This window comes from Salmo salar, chromosome 21 (assembly GCF_965601325.2).
Source record: "Salmo salar chromosome 21, fSalSal1, whole genome shotgun sequence".
NCBI lineage: Eukaryota > Metazoa > Chordata > Actinopteri > Salmoniformes > Salmonidae > Salmo > Salmo salar.
In genome coordinates this window covers 32,640,918-32,661,361 of record NC_138311.1, presented here as the reverse complement: position 1 = coordinate 32,661,361, position 20,444 = coordinate 32,640,918, and positions in this window count along the sequence as shown.

Below are 20,444 nucleotides of genomic sequence, written 5' to 3'. Positions count from 1 at the left end.
CAGAGCCCGTTCCGCCTCAGTGTCCAGCTGGGCGTCTGTACGTTCCCGTCTGCTGTCCGCGACCGACTGATCTACTGGGCCCACACGTTACCCTCCTCTGCTCATCCTGGGATTGGTCAGACGATGCGCTGTCTTAGTGGGAGGTACTGGTGGCCCACCTTAGCTAAGGACGTGAGGGTTTATGTTTCCTCCTGCTCGGTGTGCGCCCAGTGCAAGGCTCCTAGACACCTACCCAGAGGTAAGTTATAACCCTTACCCGTTCCACAACGGCCGTGGTCTCACTTGTCGGTGGATTTCATAACCGATCTTCCACCTTCACAAGGTAACACCACGATCCTGGTCGTTGTGGATCGTTTTTCTAAGTCCTGTCGTCTCTTCCCTTTGCCTGGTCTCCCTACGGCCCTACAAACTGCAGAGGCCTTGTTTACACACGTCTTTCGGCACTACGGGGTGCCTGAGGATATAGTGTCTGATCGGGGTCCCCAGTTCACGTCAAGGGTCTGGAAGGCGTTCATGGAGCATCTGGGGTCTCGGTCAGCCTTACCTTGGGTTTTCACCCTGAGAGTAACGGGCAGGTGGAGAGAGTTAACCAGGATGTGGGTAGGTTTCTGAGGTCTTATTGTCAGGACCGGCCGGGGGAATGGGCGGCGTTCGTGCCCTGGGCAGAGATGGCTCAGAACTCGCTCCGCCACTCCTCCACTAACCTCTCTTCTTTTCAGTGCGTGTTGGGGTATCAGCCGGTTCTGGCCCCTTGGCATCAGAGTCAGACCGAGGCTCCTGCGGTGGACCGCTGGTTCCGGTGCGTGGAGGAGACCTGGGGCGCCGCTCACGTCCACCTTCAGCGCGCCGTACGATGCCAGAAAGTTGTCACAGACCGTCACCGCAGTGAGGCCCTGGTGTTCACACCAGGGGACAGGGTCTGGCTCTCGACCAGAAACCTGTCCCTCCGCCTGCCTGCCCTGCCGGAAGCTGAGTCCGCGGTTTGTGGGGCCGTTTAAAGTCCTGAGGAGAGTGAACGAGGTATGTTATAGGTTAAAGCTTCCTCCCAATTACCACATTAACCCCTCGTTCCATGTGTCTCTCCTCAGGCCGGTAGTGGCTGGCCCGCTCCAGGAGGCAGAGTTGCTGGAGGTTCCTTCGCCCCCTCTGGACATTGAGGGGGCCTCGGCGTACTCCATTCGATCCATCCTGGATTCGAGACGTCGGGCGAGGGGCCTTCAGTACCTCGTGGACTGGGAGGGGTACGGTCCGGAGGAGAGATGCTGGGTTCCGGTGGAGGATGTGTTAGATCCTTCGCTGCTGCGAGAGTTCCATTGTCTCCATCCGGATCGCCCTGCACCTCGTCCTCCGGGTCGTCCCCGAGGCCGGTGTCGACGCGTGGCTGGAGCAATTTTCCACCCTATACGCAACATCAAATGCGCAAAAATTACTTAAATTGCCAGAGATTCTCACATGGCCCTGACATTGTATTACTGGGATAAATCAGCCAACATGCTAGATGTGTTATGAATACTCAGGGAGAAAAAGGTGTAGATTCTCGCGCTTTGGTGTTTATTTCACCTTCACAGAAGGCAGGAATTGTGGTCACAGGCAGGCAATGGTCATACACAGGTAGGCAAACAGGCAGGTGAATCAAACTAGGACTGAAGGCTATAACTGTTTCTCACAAACAAACTAGGAAAAGGCTTAGTAGAGTCAAAACGAACAATACCTCACAAAAGGCACAAACAGAATGAACTGAACTAAATAAGGAGCTGATGAGACCAGTTGAGTAACTAACAGCTGAAACCAACGAACAAAAATGAAAGACATTTAACCTTGTTATCCCTAAGAAAATAAATACAGACCCTTACAGTTGCTGAGTAGATCTTTCCCTCCACAGTATAGGCAGAGCCCTTCTTGGATCCACCTTTGAAGTTCGATACATGGGAGAGGAGAATGGCCCAACTGCATGGGCTCTGGAAAAGTCAGACGGGATGACGAAATCATGGAAAGAGAAGGTTCTGGGTTCCTGGGTGGCAGAGTTCTTTGGTGGTCGGCGATGAGGTGGTCGATGGAGATACGAATGTATTGATTTAAATCCTGAAGGTCACCTCCACAGGCCAGCTCCGCCTGAATTGCCCTGTTGACCCCTCTTCGGTAGACGGTAAGTAAAGCAGCCTCACTCCATCCACTCCCTGCAGCCATGGTGTGGAACTCGTGGGCGTACACGGCAGCTGAATTGCGTCCTTGTTGAAGTTCTATGAGGAGGTCTCCTATAGGACGACCGGAAGGAGAGCGATCAAATGCGTCTTTGAAGAGGGTGTAGAAATGGGTCTCAGATCCGAGTTCTGTGCTGTTGGCAGTCCATATGGTGGTGGCCCAATCCAGGGCTTTGCCTGTGAGTAGAGACAACAAAATCCACCCTGCTCTTGACAGTGGTGAAGTTAGTGGGTTGTGCTCAGTGTATTTGCTGCATTGCGTCAGAAATCCCTGACATTTCCCAGGTGAACCGTCATATTTTCCAGGCATGGTATGAACGAAGGAGGGCTATGGATTACAATACCTGGCATCGGAGGAGTAGGGATAGGCTGGTGGAGAAGATGGCAGATTTCCTCCATAAGCTCCTCTTGCTGGGTTAGGCACCACTGTAGCTCTGCTGAATCCATTCCATTTTTAGGTTAGGTATTCTGTAATTTAAAAGGTGTAGATTAAAGCACAGAGCGCGGCAGGTGTTTATTTCGCTTTTGCAGAAGGCAGGAATCATGGTCACAGGCAGGCAATGGTCATACACAGGTAAGCAAAGAGGCAGGTGAATCAAAACTACGACTGAAGGCTATAACTGGTTCTCACAAACGAGCTAGGATAAGGCTTAGAGTCAAAGCGAACAGTACCTCACAAAGGCACAAACTATCAAGGCACAAGGCGAGACCCAAATGCAGACACAGGAGGCAGATGGTTGGAGCCTTACAATGTTTTAATCCAAAGGGTTAGGGAAGAGAATGGTCGTGGACAGGCAAAATGTCAAAACCAGATCAGAGTCCAGGAGCTACAGAGTGGCAGACAGACTCATGGTCAAGGCAGGTGGGTACAAAGTCCAGAATCAGGAAATTGTCAAAACTGGGAGGACTAGGAAAAAGGAGAATGGGAAAACCACTGGTTGACTTGGAAACATACAAGACAAACTGGCACAGAGAGACAGGAAACACAGGGATAAATACACTGGGGAAAATAAGCAACACCTGGAGGGGGTGGAGACAATCACAAGGACAGGTGAAACAGATCAGGACGTGACACAAACAGAATGAACTGAACTAAATAAGGAGCTGATGAGACCAGGTGAGTAACTAACACAGGTTAAATCAATGAACAAAAATGAAAGACAGGGCTACGTTCAAGAACAAAGGAACAGGGCCACGTTCAAGAACACAATGAAACAGAACACAAGGTTGACTAAGAAAATAAATACAGAACCTTACAAGATGTATTTTAAAGAGAGCAGAGTTGGAGAGCCTTGCACTTTCTCTTGAGCTGTTTTTATAGCCTACCTTTTAGGAGTGGGAAGATTCCCAGCAGGGTCAGACAGCCAGGGAAGACCAGTTTACTGTGCTCAGGTGAATCATGTAGTAACCAAAAAAGTGTTAAAAAAATCAAAATATATTTTAGATTTTAGATTCATCAAAGTAGCCACCCCTTGCCTTGATGACAGTTTTGCACACTCTTGGCATTCTCTCAACCAGCTTCAATAGGTATGCTATTCCAACAGTCTTGAAGGTGTTACCACATATACTGAGCACTTGTTGGCTGCTTTTCCTTTACTCTCCGGTCCAACTCAGCCCAAACCATCTCAATTGGGTTGAGATCGGGTGATTGTGGGGCCAGGTCATCTGATGCAGCACTATCATTCTCCTTCTTTGTCAAATAGACCTTACACAGCCTGGAGGTGTGTTTTGGGTCATTGTCCTGTTGAAAAACAAACGATAGAACCCACTAAGCGCAAACCAGATGGGATTACATATCGCTGCAGAATGCTGTGGTAGCCATCCTGTGGTAGCCATGCGGACTAAGTGTGCCTTGAATTATAAATAAATCACAGACAGTGTCCTCCATGCTTCACGGTGGGAACCACACATGCGGAGATCATTTGTTCACCTACTCTTTTTGGAACCAAAAATCTCACATTTGGACTCATCAGACCAAAGGCAAATTTCCACCCGTCTAATGTCCATGTCCTTGCTCATGTTTCTTGGACCAAGCGAGTCCCTTCTTATTACTGGTGTCCTTTAGTAGTGCTCTCTTTGCAGCAATTTGACCATGAAGGTCTGATTCACTCCTCTGAACAGTTAATGTTGAGATGAGTCTCTTACGTGAACTCTGTGAAGCATTTATTTGGGCTGCAATTTCTGAGGCTGGTAACTCTAATGAACGTATCCTCTGCAGCAGAGGTAACTCTGGGTCTTCCTTTCCTGTGGCAGTCTTCATGAGAGCCAGTTTCATCATAGCACTTGATGGTTTTTGCGACTGCACTTGAAGAAACGTTCAAAGTTCTTGACATTTTCTCGATTGACTGATCGTTGTTTCTGTCGTTTCTCTTTGCTTATTTGTGCTGTTCTTGACATAATATGGATTTGGTCTTTTACCAAATAGGGCTATCTTCTGTATACCAACCCTATCTTCTGTATACCAACCCTACCTTCTCCACACAACTGATTGGCTCAAAACAAAAAAATTCCACAAATTAACTTTTAACAAGGCACATCTGTTAATTGAAATGCATTCGAGGTGACTACCTCATGAAGCTGGTTGAGAGAATGCCAAGAGTGTGCAAAGCTGTCATCAAGGCAAAGGGTGTCTACTTTGAAGAATCTCAAATATGTAATACATTTTAATTTGTTTAACACTTTTTTGGTTACTACATTATTCCATATGTGTTATTTCATATTATTCTACAATGTATAATTGTTTTTTTAAAACCCTTGAATGAGGAGCTGTGTCCAAACTTTTGACAGGTACTGTATATATTTACAAACAAAAAAAATATGGCCAATTGGAAACTATGCAGACATTTACTTTGATGGAAGCCACAATCTATCTGCAATATTAAAGCTGATCTACCCAAAACATGTTTTTGATATATATATATATACTGCTCAAAAAAATAAAGGGAACACTTAAACAACACATCCTAGATCTGAATGAAAGAAATAATCTTATTAAATACTTTTTTCTTTACATAGTTGAATGTGCTGACAACAAAATCACACAAAAATAATCAATGGAAATCCAATTTATCAACCCACGGAGGTCTGGATTTGGAGTCACACTCAAAATTAAAGTGGAAAACCACACTACAGGCTGATCCAACTTTGATGTAATGTCCTTAAAACAAGTCAAAATGAGGCTCAGTAGTGTGTGTGGCCTCCACCTGCCTGTATGACCTCCCTACAACGCCTGGGCATGCTCCTGATGAGGTGGCGGATGGTCTCCTGAGGGATCTCCTCCCAGACCTGGACTAAAGCATCCGCCAACACCTGGACAGTCTGTGGTGCAATGTGGCGTTGGTGGATGGAGCGAGACATGATGTCCCAGATGTGCTCAATTGGATTCAGATCTGGGGAATGGGAGGGCCAGTCCATAGCATCAATGCCTTCCTCTTGCAGGAACTGCTGACACACTCCAGCCACATGAGGTCTTGCATTAGGAGGAACCCAGGGCCAACCGCACCAGCATATGGTCTCACAAGGGGTCTGAGGATCTCATCTCGGTACCTAATGGCAGTCAGGCTACCTCTGGCGAGCACATGGAGGGCTGTGCGGCCCCCCAAAGAAATGCCACCCCACACCATGACTGACCCACCGCCAAACCGGTCATGCTGGAGGATGTTGCAGGCAGCAGAACGTTCTCCACGGCGTCTCCAGACTCTGTCACGTCTGTCACGTGCTCAGTGTGAACCTGCTTTCATCTGTGAAGAGCACAGGGCGCCAGTGGCGAATTTGCCAATCTTGGTGTTCTCTGGCAAATGCCAAACGTCCTGCATGGTGTTGGGCTGTAAGCACAACCCCCACCTGTGGACGTCGGCCCCTCATACCACCCTCATGGAGTCTGTTTCTGACTGTTTGAGCAGACACATGCACATTTGTGGCCTGCTGGAGGTCATTTTGCAGGGCTCTGGCAGTGCTCCTCCTGCTCCTCCTTGCACAAAGGCGGAGGTAGCGGTCCTGCTGCTGGGTTGTTGCCCTCCTACGGCCTCCTCCACGTCTCCTGGTGTACTGGCCTGTCTCCTGGTAGCGCCTCCATGCTCTGGACACTACGCTGACAGACACAGCAAACCTTCTTGCCACAGCTCGCATTGATGTGCCATCCTGGATGAGCTGCACTACCTGAGCCACTTGTGTGGGTTGTAGACTCCGTCTCATGCTACCACTAGAGTGAAAGCACCGCCAGCATTCAAAAGTGACCAAAACATCAGCCAGGAAGCATAGGAACTGAGAAGTGGTCTGTGGTCCCCACCTGCAGAACCACTCCTTTATTGGGGGTGTCTTGCTAATTGCCTATAATTTCCACCTGTTGTCTATTCCATTTGCACAACAGCATGTGAAATGTATTGTCAGTCAGTGTTGCTTCCTAAGTGGACAGTTTGATTTCACAGAAGTGTGATTGACTTTGAGTTACATTGTGTTGTTTAAGTGTTCCCTTTATTTTTTGAGCAGTGTATATTATGTCCCCCCACTTTAGGCTTTTGACTCTGTCAATCACCACATTCTTATCGGCAGACTCAACTGCCTTGGTTTCTGAAATGACTGCCTCGCCTGGTTCACCAACTACTTCTCAGACAGAGTTCAGTGTGTCAAATCGGAGGGCCTGTTGTCCGGACCTCTGGCAGTCTCTATGGGTGTACCACAGGGTTAAATTCTCGGGCCGACTCTATTCTCTGTATACATTAATGATGTTGCTCTTGCTGCTGGTGATTCTCTGATCCACCTCTACGCAGATGACACCATTCAGTATACATCTGGCCCTTCTTTGGACACTGTGTTAATTAACTAACCTCCAAGCAAGCTTCAATGCCACACAACTCTCCTTCCATGGCCTCCAACTGCTCTTAAATGCAAGTAAAACTAAATGCATGCTCTTCAACCGATCGCTGCCCGCACCTGCCCGCCCGTCCAGCATCACTACTCTGGACGGTTCTGACTTAGAATATGTGGACAACTACAAATACCTAGGTGTCTGGTTAGACTGTAAACTCTCCTTCCAGACTCACATTAAGCATCTCCAATCCAAAGTTAAATCTAGAATTGGCTTCCTATTTCAGCATCCTTCACTCATGCTGCCAAACATATCCTCGTAAAACTGACTATCCTGCCGATCCTTGACTTCGGCGATGTCATTTACAAAATAGCCTCCAACACTCTACTCAGCAAATTGGATGCAGTCTATCACAGTGCCATCCGTTTTGTCACCAAAGCCCCATATACTACCCACCACTGCAACCTGTATGCTCTCGTTGGCTGGCCCTCGCTTCATATTCATCACCTAACCCACTGACTCCAGGTCATCTATAAGTCTTTGCTAGGTAAAGCCCCGCCTTATCTCAGCTCACGGGGCACCATAGCAACACCCACCCATAGCACGCGCTCCAGCAGGTATATTTCACTGGTCACCCCCAAAGCCAATTCCTCCTTTGGACGCCTTTCCTTCCAGTTCTCTGCTGCCAATGACTGGAACGAATTGCAAAAATCACTGAAGCTGGAGACTCATATCTCCCTCACTAACTATAAGCATCAGAGCAGCTTACAGATCATTGCAGCTGTACATAGCCCATCTGATAATAGCCCATCCAAATACCTCATCCCCATATTGTTATTTATCTTTTTGCTCCTTTGCACCCCAGTATCTCTACTTGCACATTCATCTTCTGCACATCTATCACTCCAGTGTTTAATTGCTAAATTGTAATTACTTCGCCACTATGGCCTATTTATTGCCTTACCTCCCTAATCTTATCTCATTTGCACACACTGTATAGAGATTTTTTCTATTGTGTTATTGACTGTACATTTGTTTATTCTATGTGTAACTGTGTTGTTGTTTGTGTCGCACTGCTTTGCTTTATTTTGGCCAGGTCGCAGTTGTAAATGAGAACTTGTTCTCAACTGGCCTACCTGGTGAAATAAAAAATTTAAATAAAAAATAAAAATGGATTTTTAAAAATGTGTCTACATAGTAAATATGAATCACTCGAACTCGGTGAAGTTCAATCTCCTTGAAGTTCAATCTCCAGTCTCTCCTCAGCCTGGCGTACGCGCACAGTTTAGAGGGAATATTGCCCATAACATGATGCAGCTACTACCATACTTAAAAATATGAAGAGTGGTACTAAGTGATATTTTGTGTTGGATTTTGTCCCAAACATAACGCTTTGTATTCAAGACAAAAAGTTAATTTCTTTGTCATATGATTTGCAATTTTACATAAGTGCCTTGTTGCAAACAGGATGCATTTTTTTAAATGTTTTATTCTGTACAGGGTTCCTTCTTTTCACTATCATTTAGGTTAGTATTGTGGAGTAGCCACAATGTTGTTGATCCATCCTCAGTTTTCTCATAACACACAAAGAGGCCAACTGTTTTGGCCTCTTTGTGAAATCCCTGAACAGTTTCCTTCCTCTCCGGCAACTGAGTATCTGTAGCTTTGTAGTGACTGGGTGTATTGATACACCATCCAAAGCTTAATTAATAACTTCACCATGCTCAAAGGGATATTCAGCAATTTTTTTACACATCTACCAATCGGTTTCCTTCTTTGCGTGCCATTGAAAAACCTCCCTGGGCTTTATTATTGAATTTGTGCTTGAAATTCACAAAGAAATTCAGGAACCTTACAGATAATTGTATGTGTAGGGTACAGAGATGGTGTAGTCATTCAAATTATTGAACACGGAATGAGTCCATGGAACTTATTATGCAATTTGTTAAGCACATTTTTACTGCTGAACTTCTTTAGGCTTGCTATAAAAAGGGGTTGAATACTTATTGACTCAAGACATTTCATTTTTTATTAATGTCAAGTGTGCTCCCTCACCCGCCTCTAGGTCACCAGGCTGCTCGTTATAACGCGTACACCTGTCACCAGCTTTACATGCATCTGCGCATAATGACACTCACCTGGACTCCATCACCTCCTTGATTACCTGCCCTTTATATGTCACTCCCTTTGGTTTCTTCCCCAGTCATCATTGTTTCTGTTTCTCTTTCCTGTCTGTGGGTTGTTCGTGTTTCTTGTTTTGTATTATGTTGTTTATTTTATTAAAACACTCACTCCCTGAACTTGCTTCCCAACTCAGCGCACTTGTTACAATTAATTCAAAAAATGTCCTACAAACAAAATTCCACTTTGACATGATGGGGTATTGTGTGTAGATCAGTGACACAACATCTCAGTTTAATCAAATGACAATTCAGGCTGTAACACAGCAACACGTGGAAAAAGTAAAGGGGTGTAAATACTTTCTGAAGGCACTGTATAACTGAGTCTTGTCTGGTACTCACCTGGAGTCAGGCATGCACTCTGCATCTTGTGTAAGATACTTTGAACATTTAGTTTGATATTATACTACATCATCTGTTAGGAAATGATTATTTATTTACAGTCTCTATTTTATTAGTATATAATAGCACAGAAACACACATGACGCAAAGGAGTAGTTCACATTGGTCCAATACAGTTCACGTTTGGGTCCATTTATTTTATCATCACATTTTCTAATCATAATGCATTCATCACATGCTTCGTAAACAACAGGTGTAGACTAACAGTGACATGCTAACTTACGGGTCCTTTTTCAACAATGCAGAGTTAAAGATTTAAAATAAAAAATTGAAATAGTGACACGAGGAATAAATACACAGTGAATAACACATAACAATGACGAGTAAAAATAACATTTCTATATACAGAGAGTACCAGAACTGAGGGATATACAACATCCCCATAATATACAGCCGCAAAGATAAGAACAACTGAAACAGTACACATAATATCTAATTATACTAATGCTTTCTTCCACTAAACCACTAATAAAATGCATTTTGCTGAAGTCTGCGTTTCAGATGACGGTTCCCATTAACATTCATAGGACTTGGTTTGGGCCAATCCTGTCTGATAGAGGATAAGAAAATTACTGTTTAATCCTATTTAGATAAGAGTGTGTGTGTTTGGACAAGTCGGAGAAAAGCTGACAGAGAGAGGCAGTCATAAGATTGGATCTCCCCTGTAACAGTAGCACTAACACGCACGCACACACACTCACACACACACACACACACACACACACACACACACACACACACACACACACACACACACACACACACACACACACACACACACACACACACACACACACACACACAGGCCTCATCAGACCTGCCAGTGGAAGCCATTTGGATTACAGATGGACATGGATGTTAAAGTCTTTCCATGCCATTCATATATGGGGGAAAATAATATTCAGGGCTCATGTCATGTCCCAGCGATATTATCTCTATGAGATATGAAGAGCTTGCCGAGGCGACAAAATCCCTCCATCCAGGAAAAGAGAAAACCTGTCAACTCCCCCTCACTGACTGATCTCCCTCTGATTGTTTTCTATTGACTTTCTGTATTTTCTTTGTGAGAGTCATCTCTGATATGGATAGAGGCGCATGTCAGCAGTAACCACCCAGTGTAGTGTGTTTGAATATTTCTTGAAAAAGAAATGAACAAACATCATGTACTGACGGGTCAGTTTGTTGGTCAGATGTTATTGGTTCTTCGGCTGTCCACATAGGAGAACCCTATTTGGTTGTAGGTAGAACCCTTTTTGGATCTAGGTAGAACCCTTTTTGGGTCCAGGTAGAACTCTTTTGCATTCCATGTAGAACCCTCTGTGGAAAGGGTTCTACATGGAACTCAAAAGGGTTCTACCTGGAAGAGTGTAGATTATTTGACACCATGTCTAAACAAATCAGAAGAACGTGCTGGATTCATATTGACTTTACTGTAATACTTGCCATATGATAAACAACCTGGGCTAGGGTTAGGGTTAGGATTATGGCTAGGGTTAGGATTAGGGTTGAGGTTAAATTGAACCGGGATCTCAACATTAAGCTATTGTTGAGGCTATGGTTGAGGCTAGGGTTGAGGCTAGGATTAGAGTTGAACTGGGATGTGGACATGAGGCTATGGTTGAGGCTATATTTAGGGTTGAACTGGGATGTGAACATGAGGCTATGGTTGGGGCTATGGTTGAGGCTAGGGTTAGGAGTGAACTGGGATGTGGACATGAAGCTATGGTTGAGGCTAGGGTTAGGGTTGAACGGGGATGTGGACATGAGGCTATGGTTGAGGCTAGGGTTAGCATTGAACTGGGATGTGGACATGAAGCTAGGTTTGAGGCTAGGGTTAGGGTAGAACTGGGATGTGGACATGAGGCTATGGTTGAGGCTAGGGTTAGCGTTGAACTGGGATGTGGACATGAAGCTAGGTTTGAGGCTAGGGTTAGGGTTGAACTGGGATGTGGACATGAAGCTAGGCTTGAGGTTATGTTTGAGATTATGGTTAGGGTTGAACTGGGATGTTGACATGAAGCTAGGTTTGAGGCTAGGGTTGGAGTTGAATTGGGATGTGGACATGAAGCTAGGTTTGAGGCTAGGGTTAGGGTTGAACGGGGATGTGGACATGAAGATAGGTTTGAGGCTAGGATTAGGGTTGAACTGGGATGTGGACATGAAGCTAGGTTTGAGGCTAGGGTTAGCGTTGAACTGGGATGTGGACATGAAGCTAGGTTTGAGGCTAGAGTTAGGGTTGAACTGGGATGTGGACATTAAGATAGGGTTCAGGCTAGGGTTAGGGTTGGGGTTGAATTGGGATCTGGACATGAAGCTAGTTTTGAGGCTAGGGTTAGAGTTGAACTGGGATGTGGACATGAGGCTATGGTTGAGGCTAGGGTTAGCGTTGAACTGGGATGTGGACATGAAGCTAGGTTTGAGGCTAGGGTTAGGGTTGAACTGGGATGTGGACATGAAGATAGGTTTGAGGCTAGGATTAGGATTGAACTGGGATGTGGACATGAAGCTAGGTTTGAGTCTAGGGTTAGCGTTGAACTGGGATGTGGACATGAAGATAGAGTTGAGGCTAGGGTTAGGGTAGAACTGGGATGTGGGCATGAGGCTAGGTTTGAGGCTAGGGTTAGAGTTGAACTGGGATGTGGACATGAAGCTAGGTTTGAGGCTAGGGTTAGGGTTGAATTGGGATGTGGACATGAAGCTAGGTTTGAGGCTAGAGTTAGGTTTGAACTGGGAAATGGACATGAAGATAGGGTTGAGGCTAGGGTTAGGGTTGAATTGGGATCTGGACATGAAGCTAGGTTTGAGGCTAGGGTTAGGGTTGAACTGGGATGTGGACATGAAGATAGGGTTAGGGTTAGGGTTGAATTGGGATGTGGACATGAAGATAGGGTTAGGGTTAGGAAGATAGAGCAGAACTCACCAAGGACTTAGGTTCTCCTTATCAGATACAGGTAGGTACAGGCAAGCAGACACTTGTAAGCATACAACCTCCTCCACATACCCATGTGTAGTTCTGGACTCACACACAAACCATACTGGCCCATTGTTTGGACTTCAGCCCTCTGTCAGACTAGTCCCAGGTGTGATTCCTACTATTTTCCCCATCCAGGAAAACTGCTCTCATTCAGTATCTGCACGGTAAAAAATGACTATTCTTATAAATCAGTATGGTTATTATTACAATAAGCATCTAACTGTCTACAAGCTCTCACAGTCTCACGTCAGAATTAGACGTTCATCCATGTTTCTCAAACGTCAAATTTTGAAGTTTAGGCATTACCTCCGAATGGTTAAGGTATAGGGATAGGGTTAAAACAAAAATATAATAAATATCTTTCTATTGCTGGATTTGAACACGTAGCCTTTGGAATCAGAGGGAGACGCCTACGTCCATCTGGATCCCCGTCCACAAAACTCACAGCGCTCACTGTTGTCCCTAGTGGCCGGTTCCAACGTCACCTCCCGACATCCTCAGACATGGATGGACGTTGAATACTGAGATTACGGGTGAACTGCCTGTTCACTGTAGTTCCACTATTAAACCCTGCCAGCAATTAAACATGAGGCAATACTAAATTACTCAATTTATCTTCCCCAGCATATTAGGTCAATGATGATGTTTTTGTTTCCACACACACACCCGCACACATGCGCACACAGGCACAGACACACACACACACACACACCGACACACGCAACATACACATAATACACTATGAGAAGTTGCTGCTAAACTCTCCTAGGCAGTAATGTTTTGTAGAGAAAGTTGGAGGAGTTATATCAGCTGGTCAATAGCTTCTAACCCCAGACCACATGCGTCAAACTCATTCCATGGCGGGCCGAGTGTCTGCAGGTTTTCGCTCCTCCCTTGTACTTGATTGATTAGTAATTAGTAAAGAACTCCCCTCACCTGGTTGTGTAGTTGAAAGGAAAAAACAAAAAACCCACAGACACTCGGCCCTCCATGGAATGAGTTTGACACCCTTGCCCCAGACCATCAGGCTGCTGAATAGCCACCACTAGTCAGCTACTTGCTCCCCTGTCCCCCTCCTGCACTCCCATTCACTTCCCTTTGACCTGCACTGTTGGAGCTTAAGATTTGCACTGTATCCCGCATTTACATCTTCAACCCTGTTGATGTGAATAATAAACTCTCTCTCTCGCTCTCGCTCTCGCTCTCGCTCTCTCGCTCTCTCGCTCTCTCTCTCTCTCTCGCGCTCTCTCTCGCTCTCTCTAAATAACTCTAATCCTCCATCATACGCTCAGTTTTTACCTCAGAAGAAGTCTGATAAAACTTCTTAGGAGGAGAAACAGATTGTCATATACATCCACTAGGATTGGTTTACCTAAATACATGTGTATGAATTCTTTATCCCTATCTGTCACCCTTCATTCTTTATCCCTATCTGTCACCCTTTATCCTTTATCCCTATCTGTCACCCTTCATCCTTTATCCCTATCTGTCACCCTTCATTCTTTATCCCTATCTGTCACCCTTCATTCTTTATCCCTATCTGCCACCCTTCATTCTTTATCCCTATCTGTCACCCTTCATCCTTTATCCCTATCTGTCACCCTTCATCCTTTATCCCTATCTGTCACCCTTTATCCTTTATCCCTATCTGTCACCCTTCATTCTTTATCCCTATCTGTCACCCTTCATTCTTTATCCCTATCTGTCACCCTTCATTCTTTTTCCCTATCTGTCACCCTTCATTCTTTATCCCTATCTGCCACCCTTCATTCTTTATCCCTATCTGTCACCCTTCATCCTTTATCCCTATCTGTCACCCTTCATTCTTTATCCCTATCTGTCACCCTTTATCCTTTATCCCTATCTGTCACCCTTCATTCTTTATCCCTATCTGTCACCCTTCATTCTTTATCCCTATCTGTCACCCTTCATTCTTTTTCCCTATCTGTCACCCTTCATCCTTTATCCCTATCTGTCACCCTTCATTCTTTATCCCTATCTGTCACCCTTCATTCTTTATTCCTATCTGTCACCCTTCATTCTTTATCCCTATCTGTCACCCTTCATCCTTTATCCCTATCTGTCACCCTTCATTCTTTATCCCTATCTGTCACCCTTCATTCTTTATCCCTATCTGTCACCCTTCATTCTTTATCCCTATCTGTCACCCTTCATTCTTTATCCCTATCTGTCACCCTTCATCCTTTATCCCTATCTGTCACCCTTCATTCTTTATCCCTATCTGTCACCCTTCATTCTTTATCCCTATCTGTCACCCTTCATTCTTTATCCCTATCTGTCACCCTTCATTCTTTATCCCTATCTGTCACCCTTCATTCTTTATCCCTATCTGTCACCCTTCATCCTTTATCCCTATCTGTCACCCTTCATTCTTTATTCCTATCTGTCACCCTTCATTCTTTATCCCTATCTGTCACCCTTCATTCTTTATCCCTATCTGTCACCCTTCATTCTTTATCCCTATCTGTCACCCTTCATTCTTTATCCCTATCTGTCACCCTTCATCCTTTATCCCTATCTGTCACCCTTCATTCTTTATCCCTATCTGTCACCCTTCATTCTTTATTCCTATCTGTCACCCTTCATTCTTTATCCCTATCTGTCACCCTTCATTCTTTATCCCTATCTGTCACCCTTCATCCTTTATCCCTATCTGTCACCCTTCATCCTTTATCCCTATCTGTCACCCTTCATTCTTTATTCCTATCTGTCACCCTTTATCCTTTATCCCTATCTGTCACCCTTCATTCTTTATCCCTATCTGTCACCCTTCATCCTTTATCCCTATCTGTCACCCTTCATTCTTTATCCCTATCTGTCACCCTTCATTCTTTATCCCTATCTGTCACCCTTCATTCTTTATCCCTATCTGTCACCCTTCATCCTTTATCCCTATCTGTCACCCTTCATTCTTTATCCCTATCTGTCACCCTTCGTTCTTTATCCCTATCTGTCACCCTTCATCCTTTATCCCTATCTGTCACCCTTCATTCTTTATCCCTATCTGTCACCCTTTATCCTTTATCCCTATCTGTCACCCTTCATTCTTTATCCCTATCTGTCACCCTTCATTCTTTATCCCTATCTGTCACCCTTCATTCTTTATCCCTATCTGTCACCCTTCATTCTTTATCCCTATCTGTCACCCTTTATCCTTTATCCCTATCTGTCACCCTTCATTCTTTATCCCTATCTGTCACCCTTCATTCTTTATCCCTATCTGTCACCCTTCATTCTTTATTCCTATCTGTCACCCTTCATTCTTTATCCCTATCTGTCACCCTTCATCCTTTATCCCTATCTGTCACCCTTCATCCTTTATCCCTATCTGTCACCCTTTATCCTTTATCCCTATCTGTCACCCTTTATCCTTTATCCCTATCTGTCACCCTTCATCCTTTATCCCTATCTGTCACCCTTCATTCTTTATCCCTATCTGTCACCCTTTATCCTTTATCCCTATCTGTCACCCTTTATCCTTTATCCCTATCTGTCACCCTTTATCCTTTCTCCCTTCAACTATCCTGTCAGGTATTTACTGTCATTTCCAGTTATGCACTTGTGATTGGTCAAGAGAAAAGAGTCTAAAGGAAAACCCTGGGCTGGCGTGACTTATAGAAACCTATTCCTGCATGAAATACCACCTCAAACACCACCCAGTCTGCGTGCGTGTGTGACCATGCAGTCGTCCATGGCAAAGACAGGAATGTACCATCAAGGCCAAATGGTCATTCTCAAACGGCCTTGTGTTCTGTGTGTAGCAGCCACACACTGGCCAGGCTAAAACCATGTGGCAGTGATGGATTCCTCCCTGTACAGTATTCAGTGGAACACAGGGATACACATCATTCCCAACCAGTCACAGCAATATACACATGTGTACATGCGCGCATGCGCACACACACACACACACACACACACACACACACACACACACACACACACACACACACACACACACACACACACACACACACACACACACACACACACACACACACACACACACGTTATCACAGACATGTGGCATGCAAAGGTGTGTGTGTGCCTGTGTGCATGGCCCTAACTACATATGAGGACACTGATATTTTGTACACCATAAAGAAAATAAATTACAGTCCAACATCTGACATTGCTCCCAGTGTTGATCAACGCACAGAATGCGTATATTCTTGACCTGACTGAGTTCTAATCGTGCCATGCTCTTTGCCAACGACTGGAATAATGAACAACGAACTACACCAGCTCGCAGTCAGCTCACTGGAGAAGTAGGCAAAACTAGAAACGCTGCTGACAGTGTGCGAGATGCCGGACAAAAGGCCATTTTAAAAACGTCCCATGACTCCTTCTGTGTCTACAGACATCCCCCAAACAAACAAAAGCTGACTCTCTGAGAATGAGTGCACAACTGGTAGTCGCTTATTGTTGTCAGTCAGCTGGCTAGCTGCCAGCAGAGACTTCTACTGCAGTAACGTTGTAGTGCTCTGGCTAGTATTCCTTATCCAAGAAGGATGAAGTAAGAAGCTAACGTTAAACGGAGCCTACCTCAGCAGGAGCAAAAATAGGCTACTAAGTTCTAATGATAACTTTGCTATACAGAGAGTAGGCTACTGAGACAGACAGTGATCTGGCGCTCCGTGGTGAGGCTGAGGCAGGCTGCAATGCATGCAGGAGAAGCAGAGGAGACAGAGAGAGAGAGAAAGTAAGCAGAGAGAGGTTAGCACAATGGTTCCCAAACCTAGGGTCCGGGATGTACTAATTTGATCAAACAAGTTAGGAACTTAAAAAAAGAAGGTATGTTTCAATATGAACATCTGGACATGGCCTATCTTCCCTATAGGCCTACATTAACACGCAATCAAATGGAAAACAACACAGTGCCATACCTTTTTGTTTATATCGGTAGTTGTTTGTTTTACCCATTTCTACCACTACGTCACTGATATTAATACGAGGAAGGAACCCCCCACCCCCTTTCTGGACCTACCCTGGTTACAGCCCTGCCTGTGTGTGTGTGTGGTGTGTGTGTGTGTGTGTGTGTGTGTGTGTGTGTGTGTGGTGTGTGTGTGTGTGTGTGTGTGTGTGTGTGTGTGTGTGTGTGTGTGTGTGTGTGTGGGGGGGGCGTGTGTGTGTGCTTGTGTGTGCATGTATGTGTTTGTGTGTCTGTGTGCGCATTTGTGTGTGTGTGTGTGTGTTTGTTTGTGTGTGTGTTTGTGTGTGCGTGGGTGCTTGGGTATAGATAGAGGCCTTAGTGACTCTATGAGACCACTTGATTTCAGCCCTATTACAGAGATTACTGTCAGAAGGACAGGGACACAGTCAACAGAAGGACTAGCGATGAGAGAGGCTGAAAGAGGGACACAGGGAGGGAAGGAGAGGGAGGAGAATGGTATGGAAGGAGGGAGTGATGGAGGTAGGGGGGATATGGTATGGTATGATTGAATGGAGGGAGGGAGGAATTGAGAGGCTATGGAGGGAGGATTGTATGGAGGGAGGAAGGCATGGAGGAAAAGGAAGAGGAGGAGGAATATTCCTATAGGGTAGTGACAGTGAAAAGAGAAAAAGACAGTTGTTGCCCCAGAGTGGTTGATACATAACACAACCAACAACATTCTCTCTTTTCCTTTTCACTGTCCTGGATCCTACTGTTTCCCTGTGGGAATATCCATTCTGTAACGGTCGTCGTATGAAGTGGACCAAGGCGCAGCGGGTTGAGTGCTCATTTTAACTTTTATTAGAACACTTACAAAACAAAACAAGAAAACGAACGAACGAACGAACGAACGAACGAACGAACGAACGAACGAACGGTAATGCAGGCTACACACACAGCAATGCAAAAACAACTTCCCACAAAACCCATTACAAAAACACCCCTCTATATAGGACCTTCAATCAGAGGCAACGAAGACAGCTGCCTCCAACTGAAGGTCAAACCAATAACCCTAAACATAGAACTAGAAAGACTAGACCAGAACATAGAAATATACTAACATAGAACATAACCAAAAACTCCGGAACACTCTAAACAAACACCCCTCTACATAAACACATAGCCCAACAAACCCCGAAACACTCTAAACAAATACCCCCTGCCACGTCCTGACCAAACAACAATAACAAATGACCCCTTATACTGGTCAGGACGTGACACATTCTTCTTTCTGTCTATCTCTGTCTCTCTCTGTATCTCTCCCTCTCTACTCATCACTTATCCCAATTGTCATCCCTCTTGCCATGCCTGTCTGCACATCACTCCCAGTGTTCCTCTTCTCTCCATCCCTCCATCACTCCACCCCTTGCCGGTTCTGTTTGCTACTGAAACCAGGTACAGATGTAGTATCTTAATTTGATCACTCTTTTGTTGCTGAGAATTTTCCTGCACGGCAGGAAATGCAAACTTGTAGTGTCTTCAAGGTTTAAAAAGGCTTAAAAAGTTTGAAAAAAAGACTTGATTTGCCCTAATGAAAAATGTATCAACCCCTACAAAAAATGTCCATTAATTATAATCCACATAATAATTCCCATTTCCTGTTACTTCAGGATTATTTTCCTGCTGTAGCAAACTGACTCAAATTAAGATCCTACATCTGTAGGTACGAGATAGAGCATTTCCCCTGTTGTTAGTATCTAAATGGATGCTATGGTTTACAGGTTTCTGCAGCAGCGCTTTGTCATCATGATGAAGCACTCAGACAAAGCGTAAACGCTGCAGCTAACTACCCTGGCCTGTGACTGATGATAGCCAAACCACACACTAGCCTCCCATAACTGTGGAGCTAAACAGATACACTACTTAGTCACCACAGCAAAAGGGCCAGATGAGATAGGAGATGCTGGGTGAGGAACTAAACTGAGGAGCTAGGGTTGTATTAGATCAAATATAGCCAGTAATTACATAGGGTTATAGTAGAGGCTACTGGAAAGGATTGTTACTGTGTGGTGAAATGGCCATAACCTGGGGAAGACAAAGAGATATATCATGATGCAAGCAGGTGATAAAGAGAGGCTGGCTGGGTTATTTTTCACCAGGTGCTACGGTGTGGGAGGGAGAGAGAGGGGGCAGATTACAGCAGGAAATAAATGGGCCTTATTAATGCCTTATCTGTTATCTCATTTAATAACAGCAGCTTTATAACCATACGGTTTGCGAGAGAGAGAGTGAGTGTAACACAGGCTGGATATCAGGGCAGAACAATAATAAGGAACTCCCATACTCACACACACACACACACACACACACACACACACACACACACACACACACACACACACACACACACACACACACACACACACACACACACACACACACACACACACACACACACACACGACATACAGCCTGGTCCTGGTTATACGGATGAATTAGCCTGCATTGCTCAGTGGTTTCTCTGTTGAACTAAAGCCTGTGATGTGATGTTATTAACTGAAAGCTGGTTAATATGTCTTATGAGGAGCAGATTGCAGACCAGCGCTACAGAACTGATGATCTAAACGCTCCTTTCAGATTTTTCCCCAACCCAACGCCAATTCAGCCTCTCTTTCTCTCTCTCTCTCTCTCTCTCTCTCTCTCTCTCGTTCTCTCCTTCTCTTTCTCTCTCTCTCTCTCTCGTTCTCTCTCCTTCTCTCTCTCTCTCTCTCATTCTCTCTCTCGTTCTCTCTCACATGCTCTCCCTCTCTGTCTCTCTCTTTCTCCCTCTTCTGTCTGTCTCTCTCTTTCTTCCTCTCTCTCTCTTTCCTTCTCTTTCCCTGGTCTTTTGTTTATGATAAGGTTCTGTGACATTCTGTGTGATGTAGAACCATTCCATCTATCAGAGTCACCTGTCTGCCTGTTGAGAGTCCCGATGAGTGAGTAT